The following is an 11,493-nucleotide window of genomic DNA, read 5'->3' as shown; positions in this document are numbered from 1 at the left end:
ACTTTTCAGATTTATGGCCACCTTATCATGGCTTTGCCTTTATTTATTTATTTATTTATTTTTTTAACACATAAGGCTGCCTTTGAAGTGGAGCCAATACCCTGAGGAGTGTGCAGTGGGCTGGGTGAGTGGGTGGCTTTGAGCTCAGCCTCCCCAAGAAGGGGGCTTCCTTGGTGGCTCAGATGATAAAGAATCTGCCTGCAATCCTGGAGACCCAGGTTCGATCCCTGGGTTGGGAAGATCCCCTGGAGAAGGGAATGGCTACCCACTCTAGTATTCTTGCCTGGAGAATTCCATGGACAGAGGAGCCTGGCAGGCTGCAGTCTATGGGGTCACAAAGGGTCAGACATGACTGAGCGACTAACACTTTCGCTTTCACCAAGAAGAGCTGCCCCAGCACAGAGGAAGGGCCACCTTCCCATCCATCATCTCTGGCCTCCCTGCAGTATCTGCCAGCATGTTAGCAGAGGATGAAGCTAGTAGGTAAGCAGTAAATAGGTTAGAGGGAAGAGGTTAGTAGGCAAGAGACAACTCAGAGTACAGGTGTAAGCGGGTGAAGCAACCCAAGTGAATTAAAACTCTGCAACTGCACCGAATTTCCTAGCCCCTCTCACCGGGGATATTTAACCACCAAAGGCAACACTAAAGATCACTGGCTTGGAAAATTCTGGGAGGTTATGATGCCTTTTTCTACACTGAACTGTGTGGACTGCCCAACTTAGGAAAGTAAAAAATTTGGAGAAAAAAAAAAAAAGGAGTCACTCTGGTTATTATAAAATTGAGAACTAGAAAATTTGAGGCAAATACAAAGTAAAAGATAACAAAAGCCATGAAAATTATGCTCATACTCTGACCTACTAATATAACTTCTGAGAATCCAGCCAAAGAAGATCATCTAAAATATGTATGTACTTAAACATTTTTTATTATAGTCTTATTATACATTAAAAAAAACCTTAAAATCAAAGGGGACTAGTGAAATAAATTATTGTTACTATTTGAAGGAATATTATTTAACAAATTATGAAGACTATATAGCAACCTAGAAAATGTGTGTGCTGTCATGTTAAGTGAAAAATGCAGTCAGAATGGCTGTGATCCAAAAGTCTACAAGCAATAAATGCTGGAGAGGGTGTGGAGAAAAGGGAACCCTCTTACACTGTTGGTGGGAATGCAAACTAGTACAGCCACTATGGAGAAGTGTGGAGATTCCTTAAAAAACTGGAAATAGAACTGCCTTATGATCCAGCAATCCCACTGCTGGGCATACACACTGAGGAAACCAGAAGGGAAAGAGACACGTGTACCCCAATGTTCATCGCAGCACTGTTTATAATAGCCAGGACATGGAAGCAACCTAGATGTCCATCAGCAGATGAATGGATAAGAAAGCTGTGGTACATATACACAATGGAGTATTACTCAGCCATTAAAAAGAATACATTTGAATCAGTTCTAATGAGATGGATGAAACTGGAGCCTATTATACAGAGTGAAGTAAGCCAGAAAGAAAAACACCAATACAGTATACTAACGCATATATATGGAATTTAGAAAGATGCTAACAATAACCCTGTGTACAAGACAGCAAAAGAGACACTGATGTATAGAACAGTCTTATGGACTCTGTTGCAGAGGGAGAGGGTGGGAAGATTTGGGAGAATGGCATTGAAACATGTATAATATCATGTATGAAATGAGTTGCCAGTCCAGGTTCGATGCACGATACTGGATGCTTGGGGCTGGTGCACTGGGACGACCCAGAGGGATGGTATGGGGAGGGAGGAGGGTTCAGGATGGGGAACACATGTATACCTGTGGCGGATTAATTTTGATATTTGGCAAAACTAATACAATTTGTAAAGTTTAAAAATAAAGTAAAATTAAAAAAAAAAAAGAAAAATACAAGAAGTAAGGAATTTATGTACTCTGATTAAAACTATGGGAAAAGTCTCTGTTAATATTACCATGGAAGGAAATGTACAAAAATAATCATAGCTTCTGTGGTTAATGTAGGATTATGTTTTTATTTTCCAAACTTTCTCAGTGTGCATGTTGGGGTGTGCTCAGGTGTGAGCTGTGTGCAGTCGTGTCCGACTCTTTGTGACCCCATGGACGGTAGCCCACCAGGCTCCTCTGTCCATGGGATTCTCCAGGTAAGAATACTGGAGTGTGTTACCATGCCCTCCTCCAGGGGATCTTCCTGATCCAGGGATTGAACTTGTGTCCTTGCATTGGCAGGCAGAGTCTTTACCACTGCACCACCTGGGATTATGCTTCTATTTTCCAAACTTTCTCTAGTGGTGTTTATATTTCTACGATAATGAAAATCATGTATTACATTAACAAACATATTGTTCAGCACTGAGCCAACGTATCAGTGCAGCATCCCTCCTCTTTGCCAAGCTTCACTTACCGCTTTGAGGCCACCTCTTCCCACCTTCCCATGATTTGTTTCATCAAATACCTCCTTTCTTTCCCCTCACCTCCAGACACTATCTCTACTGATTCTCTTTCCTTTATCCACAGATAGGTACATAGCTCCTCTATCATAAAAAATAAGAGCCTCAAACTGCCACTCTCTGGTTTATAATTCACTGAAGGCCTTTCTCTTACTCTTCATTTCCTTACTGTTTTAAAAATATTTGTTATTATTTTTGGGGCTACACTACATGGCATGTGGGATCTTAGTTCCCCAACCAGGATGGAACCCATACAACCTGCAGTAAAAGCTCAGAGTCTTAACCACTGGACTGCTGGGCAAGTCCCAATTTACTATTAAACTTCTAAAAGGAGAAATCAAAACCTGTTGCCTACAATGCCTCACCATGTTATTAACCTTCACCTTCTTTGGCGAGCAGCATCTGACCAGCCCCATTCTTACCAGCCCTGTAGAGACCAGACCCAGTTCCCCATGCCCCACCTGCGGACCAGAGTCCAGTTCTGATGGGGTACATAAATCCAGACAAGCAGATCCCCACCTGGCTTGGAGGATCACCTGGACCCCCTGCTGCTGCTAATGCCCCCATCACATCACTCCCCTTGGGCCTGCCTGCCTCTAGAACTGAGCCCAAGACTCTTGTGCTCCTTTGAACACTGTCTATTGCACTGAAGACTCTTTTCCCAGAACTCAAGCCCCTTATCCCCAGGCACATCCTACCTTGTCCTGGCCACATCCCTTTTCTTGTCTGCCTGAGACACTGTGATCCCAGCCTGTCTCATGCCAAGTCCCTGGGAGTTACAAGGAGGTGCTCTAGTCCTGTTCTTAGCCCAAAGCTTTCCTCTTCTGCACTGCGTCCCTTTGGTCTTCTCCGCTCCCAACAGCCTCTACAAAGATCTCCCACTAGAATGGAAGACCCTTTCTTTTTGCATCTGCAGGATCTAATATAGCCCTTGACACACAGCAAACACTTAACCAATGTGGATTGAGTGAATAAATGAATGGCCAACCCTGCCAGCTCACCTGGGCCCCAGAACTGACTACGAGAAAGCGTCTCTCGATGTTCAGATGACATCTCCAACTCAAAGGGCCCAATACAGTACTTATATATTTCTTATATACTGTGCACACAAAGCACCTCAAGTCCCCTAATGGCACCTGCAATTCTTCAGCATCCTTACAGACTTTTTTTCTCTATCCAACCAGTTACCAGGGTCCCAATCTCCCCTGGAAGCTCTCCATACCTCTCTTCCCATCTTATTTCCCATGACTTCCTTGAATATAATCTGGGCTCCAGAGAAGGGGGACTACTCACTTCCTGAATAGACAACCTGTATTTTCTTTGTTTCAAAGTTTAATAAAATGAAAAGGAAAAAATATAAGCTCAGGGTAGAACATTAAAATTATATTCAGTTATGAATTTTGTGTAAACTTGAACATCCAGGGTTTCCCCATAGTTGCATGACTATGAGTAACAATTTGATGCAGACCCTTACATCTAAATTTTTGGCCACCTCTTTAATTATCTCTCCAGTAATGGGACTATTAGGCTGAAAAGTATGACCATTTTAAGGCTATCAGTGCATATACCCTAAATTGCTTTCCAGAAAAATATTGTGCCAATTTACACTCCAAACAGAGAATAGTGATGGTGCATATCTCAGTTGACCTTTGTTAGCAATGGCACCCCACTCCAGTACTTTTGCCTGGAAAATCCCATGGACGGAGGAGCCTGGAAGGCTGCAGTCCATGGGGTCGCTGAGGGTCGGACACGACTGAGCGACTTCACTTTCACTTTTCACTTTCATGCGTTAGAGAAGGAAATGGCAACCCACTCCAGTGTTCTTGCCTGGAGAATCCCAGGGACGGGGGAGTCTGGTGGGCTGACATCTATGGGGTCACACAGAGTCGGACACGACTGAAGCGACTTAGCAGCAGCAGCACCAAGTAACACTTTTAAAAAGATCTTTGTCAATTGCATAGGTGGAAAATAAAGATTTCCTCCATGACTTTTCTGATGTTTTCTCTCTGATCAGTCATCTCTCTTCTTTCTCTCTCCCTCTCACTGAACTCCTCTCATTGAAATTCCCCTCAGCTACTGAACTTATCTATCCTATGAAACCCACCTCAGAAACACCCCTTCATGAAATCCCCCTGCTCTGCCTGCAATGCCATCTCACCCACAGTCTCATCATTGTGTTTGCATCTCCTGACTTTGCCTTGCAGTGAGATATTCCATATGATCTTTGTTGTTGCACCTTCAGGGCCCTGAGAAAAGATCCATATCCTCCTGCAATGTGTACACATCTTAGAGTTCTAAAATGTTGAATTACATTTCTGCGTAATATAGTGAGAGTTATTCTTCCGCTCCATTAATAATGGTGTGGTGTATATGGAAGTAAGACTTTAGCTCCATGATGGGACAGAAATTTATTTATAAAGAGCTTTCTAACATTGAAGGTGGCTTTTGCAGTACAAGGAGGAAACTGTGCAATTTTCTTTGCCCTTATTTAAAAGTAGAGTCAAAATCCAGGGAACTCAAATCGGGGCTCTGTAAAAACCTAGAGAGGTGGGGTGGGGCTGGGAAGTGGGACAGAGGTGCAAGAGGGAGGGGACATATGTACACCTATGGCTGATTCATGTTGATGTAGGGCAGAAACCAACATTAATACTGTAAAGCAATTATCCTTCAATTAAAAATAAATAAATTAAAAAAATAAAGGTGGGTATACGGAAAAAAAGTAGAGTCAAAATAAAAATCTGTCACGTAGGAAAACAAGCAGTTTACCAAAGGGTATGTGTAATTCAGTTTTTGTAAAAACAAAATAATATAGTCATTTTTATCCACATAAAGCATATATTATACACACATTCATGGGCATAGGAAAAATCTAGAAGTATGCATAAAAACATTAACAATGGATGGTCCTAATTTTCTATAGTTACAATGTTTATTTGGATACTTAAAATATATTTTTTAAATGTCACAAAAAAATAAACGATTTATATCTCTAAGTCCAGAATGAAATGTATTGCTTTCTGAAGGTCTGCCCTGTATTACCTCCATAAGACTCAGGGTTTTAGCGATGTTTTCTCCTTTAGTGTCAAGAAGAATGAAAATCGTTAAGGTTTCTGTGAAGCTCCTCTAAGCCTTCTAGTGTATGAGAAACTTCTATTTCTTTGAACATCACCACCATCCATTTATCAGTTTGTTTTAAAACGTACGATGTGTCAAAAGTCTATTGTTTCCTTTTTTATTTTCAATGACACACACGCTAAGCCATTTTCCCAACTGGAATCTATACAAACTGCCAACAGTCATGAATTTAAAGTTGCCTTTTGAATCATAAACTATAATTAGTCTTCTGAGGACTTAAGCAGACAAACTTTTTTTTCCCCTATGAAATATATTTTGTCCTGCCCTCCTGTAAACACCTATCATGTATTCGTGTGCATGCAAGGAAAGGATGGCTGAAGCTTTGGGGTAAGAAAAATCATGAGAAGAGAAACATTTAGAACCAAAGACGTTTTCCTAAGAAATGGGGGGAAAATGGGATTATTATTGGATGCTACTCAGTGGCAAGCTCAGGGTATCTGTACAGGAGAAACTCAAAAACTGTTTACTAAATGAATGAATGAGAATTGTTCTTTCTCCTCCGGAGACAAGGTAGGTTTCTTATTACTGTGTGATGCATTTTAGGATGTGAAGAGATAAGTACTAGCAAAGGAAAGGGAAATTTACTGGTGTCTGTTGGCTGTTAACAGAAAAATACAAAAAACAGATTGATTCTAGATTTGGGGCAAGGAAAGGAGAGTGTTATTGAGGAGAGAGAAGTCAGTTATGTACAAAAATTCACTTAGATTCTCTAACAAGTAGGGTCCTTGCTTGTCATATTTTGACACTTGACTTGCATATTTTCCACTGATGAAAAACAAGAACAGATTGCACCATTAATTCATAATAACTTCTTAGAGGCCAAAACTCTGGAAGGATTTGCCTTCTATAAGTTTAGTCTGAGTCCTGGCTTGAACTAAGGAAGAATTTATCAGTGGAAGAAGGGCCAAATTTCTCAGTGGTTTTTATCATCACAATAACTGTTATTTATCAAACGCTTAATATATAACTGGCCCTGCACTGTGCCCTTTTATATCGGGAGTCCCAAATTCTGGGATCTAATGCCTGGTGATCTGAGGTGGAGCTGATGGAATAATAATAGAAATAAAGCGCACAATAAATGTAACACACTTGAAACATCCTGATACCATCCCCTACTCCCACCCCCAGATGGTGGAAAAACTCTTTCACAAAACCAGTCCCTGGTGCCAAAAAGGTTGGGGACAGCTGCTTCACATGCATAATCCTGAATCAGCTGCATCAGATGCGGCTCCTCAAACCCTGGTGCCCCAGCTTTCCAGGGCTTGACTGCTAAATGGCATTTAACATCCCTGGACTTCAGAGTCCTCATCTATCAAGTGGAGATGATAATATAATAATTCCTATATCTCATGAATTAAATGAGGTGAATGGTGTGAAAGCATTTTTGTCAAGTCTTATGTAAATGTTATTTAAGGGTGTTAGGTTTTACAACTTTTTTTAAGTAGAATGCGGCGGGGGGGGGCGGGGAGAGTGTGTCATTGTGTCACCTGGCCTCTGCTGACACCTCCCAGCTCATTGCCTTTCCAAGTGCCCTTCACTGCCCACCCTTGTCCCTAGAACATATACTCAACCCTGCCTCAGGACTTTTGCACCAGCTGGGTCTTCCCTCTGAAGTCCTCCTTTCTCAGATCTCCACATGGCTGGCTCCTTTGCTCCTTAGATCTTGGTGCACCTTCGTAGCTAACACAGCATCCTTTCCTTGCAGGCAAACCCCACTGTACACTCACTTCCTCAAGGCACCTACCACCACATGTAACTACTTGTGTTTACTGTCTGTCACTCCCAACCAGTATATAAGGTCCAAGAGGAAAGGGACTTAGATGTCTAATGTCTCCACTTAATTCCAGGCACACAGTAGGCACTCACTAATGTCTGCTGAGTAAATCTATTTAATGAAGAGCATGACACAGAGAAATAATCAAATCAGAAACTTTGAGCAGCATATGAAGAGTTATCTAGAAAGTTTCAGACAAACTGAAAGGTTTCTTGTGCTGAGTATATACAAGGCAGAAGAAGGATGACTGGTTGCTATGGAGAAGGAGTACACCATGTACCACAGAGAGAGCCACATGAGCTTTAGAGGCATGCTGACCAACTATCGATACAAGCTGACATTGTGCAGGTATGCAGCTTGGACAGGTTACTCCTGTACTCCTGTACAGCCATGTCCTCCCTCTCTGAACAATTGAGAGGACTGACTTTCATAAAGGTGTGGAGAGGATTAAGTGAGACCATCCCTTAAAGCCTTATCCTAGTGCATGGTAGTTGGAGAAGGCAATGGCACCCCACTCCAGTACTCTTGCCTGGAAAATCCCATGGACAGAGGAGCCTGGTGGGCTGCAGTCCATGGGGTCTCGAAGAGTCAGACAGGACTGAGCAACTTCACTTTGACTTTTCACTTTCATGCATTGGAGAAGGAAATGGCAACCCACTCCAGTGTTCTTGCCTGGAGAATCCCAGGGACGGGGGAGCCTGGTGGGCTGCTGTCTATGGGGTCACACACAGTTGGACATGATTGAAGCGACTTAGCAGCAGCAGCAGTGCATGGAATGTATGCAACAAAGCATTAGTAGCTGTGGGTAAGGAACCACAACAGCAGTAGTTCTCAGGACTTTCCTGGTGGTTCAGTGGTTAAGATTCTGAGTTTTCAATGCAGGGGGTACGAGTTTGATCTGTGGTTGAAGAACTAAGATCCCATGCATGACAGGCATGAATGAATAAATAAAGCAGTAGTTCTCAAACCCTGGCTAAAAATGGAACTCTCTACCCCCTCCCCACCCCACTCTCCCCTGGGGAGATTACAAAATCCTGATGTCTGGTTCCACCACCAATATCCTTATTTAATTGGTCTGGGGTACAGGCCAGACACGGGAAGTTTTCTAAGCTCTCTTGGAAATTCTCATGTGCAGCAGGGTTGAAAACCATTGCCTTAAACCATATCTACTGAGGAAGTTCTCAATCAGATGGGCCAGCAAAAGTAGGTTTTGGAATGCCAGCTACTTCTCTTTGAAGAATAGTGTGCGCTTGGTGATTGGGAGTTTGTGGATAATATTTCCGCACACTCACAAACAGAAGAATGGGTTTTCTAGGGTTTTTTTTTCCCCCCTTCTTCCACTATTCTTCATCTCACACACCTTTTACATCATACCTTAAAGAAGAGTTCAGAAATCAAGCGTGCTCAGTGACAAGGTATGTGCATGTCATTTCAAACACAGTAAGAAACAGCTCACGTCCAAAGACGCAGTGCCTAACTCTCCAGCTGGCGGCTGGCAGACCATGAAATGCTGGTCAATTAACAGTTAATTGTGAATTGGAACAAGATGCAGAGCCCACAAGGGTCATGACTGGCTGAGCCTGGAAAATAGCTCCAGTCAGGGTGCTGGCAGTGCATCACAGATTGATTTAATGTGTCTCCCTGCAGGGGAGGTGCCGTTTTATCTTGTACACCCTGGCTTTTCGGGAGCTATTACTACACGGGTATTTCCCTCCACAGTGCTCAGTGCCACTGCGAGCTCTCAAATCATTTACAATAATGTTCCCCGTGATAACCAGGTCTTCAGTTGGCACGAACAATTAAATAGTAAACATTTTATATTGGCAGCTTCGCAAATAGCAAAACATGTTCTATTCTAAAATAACTAAAATAACTCCTCAGTTGGGATTTCTTTGGAAGGAATGATGCTAAAGCTGAAACTCCAGTACTTTGGCCACCTCATGCGAAGAATTGACTCATTGGAAAAAATAACTCCTAGGTGTCTATAAATTATTAGATTTGGAAAACACCAGCAAGTGTCAAAGTACTGTCAAATACTTCCACAGCTGTGTTTGTTAATGGTGTAAATTCACGCTTTTTTCTGCGTGTGGTTTCTAACATGGCTGGAAATAAATATATTTAAAATGCCAGTTTATGGCTTTGAGAGATCAGTGGGGTGTGTGCATACCACATGACTCATCAGAGGTAGTTATTTGCTCTGAGCTCGAAAATAGTGAAGAATTATTTTTATCTACTAAGAAACTGACCCCAGGGCTTTCAGTGGGTGTTTGATCTCTTAACCAAAGGGGAAAACAATATGATTTCATTTTCCCTCTCTGAAACACCCTTTTAAGAAGACATCAAGTTGGCAGCAGCACTAGGAAATCTAACTGACAAATTGGATGGATCTTGGCAAGTAAATCACACTGGGCCACTCTGTCATCTCACAAAACTGAGGCATAGAAGGTATGTTTAAAAACAAAACAAAACACACATATAAGAAAGGACCAAGGTTAAAGTTTAGCAGAGAGTTTTACGTGAGCTTGCATTCTGAATTACGTGACACCACGTATTACTGAGTCACCGTATAGACCTCAGTTGAAAAAAAAGAAAATCTTTTTGCACATTCACTTCTACAGGGAAATTAGGTTTGGAAGAGGCAAGTGCTGAATTATGCAAGGTGGTCAGAAAGTCAAGTCTTGCAAAGCTGGCAACTGTGAAGAGGTAGGGAGAGAGTCATGGTCCAAGTGATAAACAGCGCCACCAGAGGCAAGAACAAGAGGTTATTATTTGTTTTTTTAGTTTTTAAAATTATTTATTTGTTTTAATTTCTGTAGTTTACAGAATTGACATATCTTTTTTATATCACCTGCCCCTTGCAGCACGTGGGATCTTCGTTCTCCAACCAGGAATCGAACCTGTGCCCCTTGCATTAGGAGCGCAGAGTCTTAACCATTAGATTGCTAGGTAAGTCCCTAGAAAAGGTTTCTAACTTTACAATTTGCGAGGAGTTTTTTGTTTGTCTGGTTTTTATAACTGAGTCATACTCTTTTAATGCCCAAATGTTTTCATTTTGAAAAACTGCATGAAAACACTGTAAAACTTTTATGACTCCTGGGGGCTGGTTTCTGCATTCAATGGTTCCACGAGGGGGCTTTATTTTTCTGGTAGTAGCTGATTCTGAATTGTATTCTTATTCTTCCCTTGATTACAAACTGTCAGCTGTCATTTCTCACTCTGGTTGAATCCCTCCTTTTATCTTAGAGCCCTCCATCCTGCGTACATTGCTTTCTTTTACCAGATATAAACTGGATGGCAGATAACTAAGGTTTTATTTAAGAATTAAATAAAAGCCAGGCTCTGCGTTAAGTAAGGCTAGACCAAGGGCCTGATTATGGGAAAGTAGCAAGCATCTGCAAAAAGTGTTTCAGTGGCTCAAAGACTGACTCGGGGGAAGGGGGTGGACTTTGGCTTTGTTCCAGCCTGAGACTCTGAGCTGGAAGTCTGACCTTCACCCCCTGGGTATGACACTCAAGCATCTGACATGTGTGCTTCACAGGCGATGGGTTTGACCAATAGGGAGACAGCGTGGGGTGGTGCTGGTGGTGGCGGTGGGGTGGGTGGTCAGGCCAGGCCTGGGGCTTGAATCCCACTCAGGACCTATGCGATGGAGTACCAGTCACATGACCAGTGCCAGTCATGTGACCCAGTGCTACTTCTGTTGTATCCACCTGGTGAATAACTGAACCCACAGAGTTGTCATTAACACTTTTTTCTAAGGGCATCTCTAAAAAGAGCAGAGTCATTGGAAAAGACCTTGATGCTGGAAACGATTGAGGGCAAGAGTAGAAGCGGCAACAGAGGATGAGATGGATGGATGGCATTACGGACTCAATGGACAAGAGTTTGAGCAAACTCCGGGAGATGGTGAAGGACAGGGAAACCGGGCTGCTGAAGTCCATGGGGTCGCAAAGAGTCAGACATGAATTAGCAACTGAACAACAAAAGTACTTGAACGAGACCTGGTTCATGGCAAACGCTAAATTTGTGCAAGTGGAACAGTAAGTAAACCTTACTTAGGTGGCTGCTCTCATTCAAAGGGGAAATACGGCAGGACTCACCTGGTGGTCCAGTGGCTGAGAC

At 42.5% G+C, this 11,493-nt stretch overlaps 1 protein-coding gene across 2 annotated transcripts in view; it reads right to left on the bottom strand.

Moving 5' to 3' along the window:
- EDARADD (EDAR-associated death domain) overlaps positions 1–11,493 on the bottom strand; it is a 67,838-nt gene that overhangs the window by 1,087 nt on the left and 55,258 nt on the right. The window lies entirely within an intron of this gene.

The sequence above is a fragment of the Bison bison genome, unplaced genomic scaffold (assembly GCF_000754665.1).
Source record: "Bison bison bison isolate TAMUID 2011002044 unplaced genomic scaffold, Bison_UMD1.0 scf7180017864462, whole genome shotgun sequence".
In the NCBI taxonomy this organism is placed as follows: domain Eukaryota; kingdom Metazoa; phylum Chordata; class Mammalia; order Artiodactyla; family Bovidae; genus Bison; species Bison bison.
The sequence above is the reverse complement of the archived record's forward strand: the minus strand, read 5'-3'. Positions and strand labels throughout refer to the sequence as shown.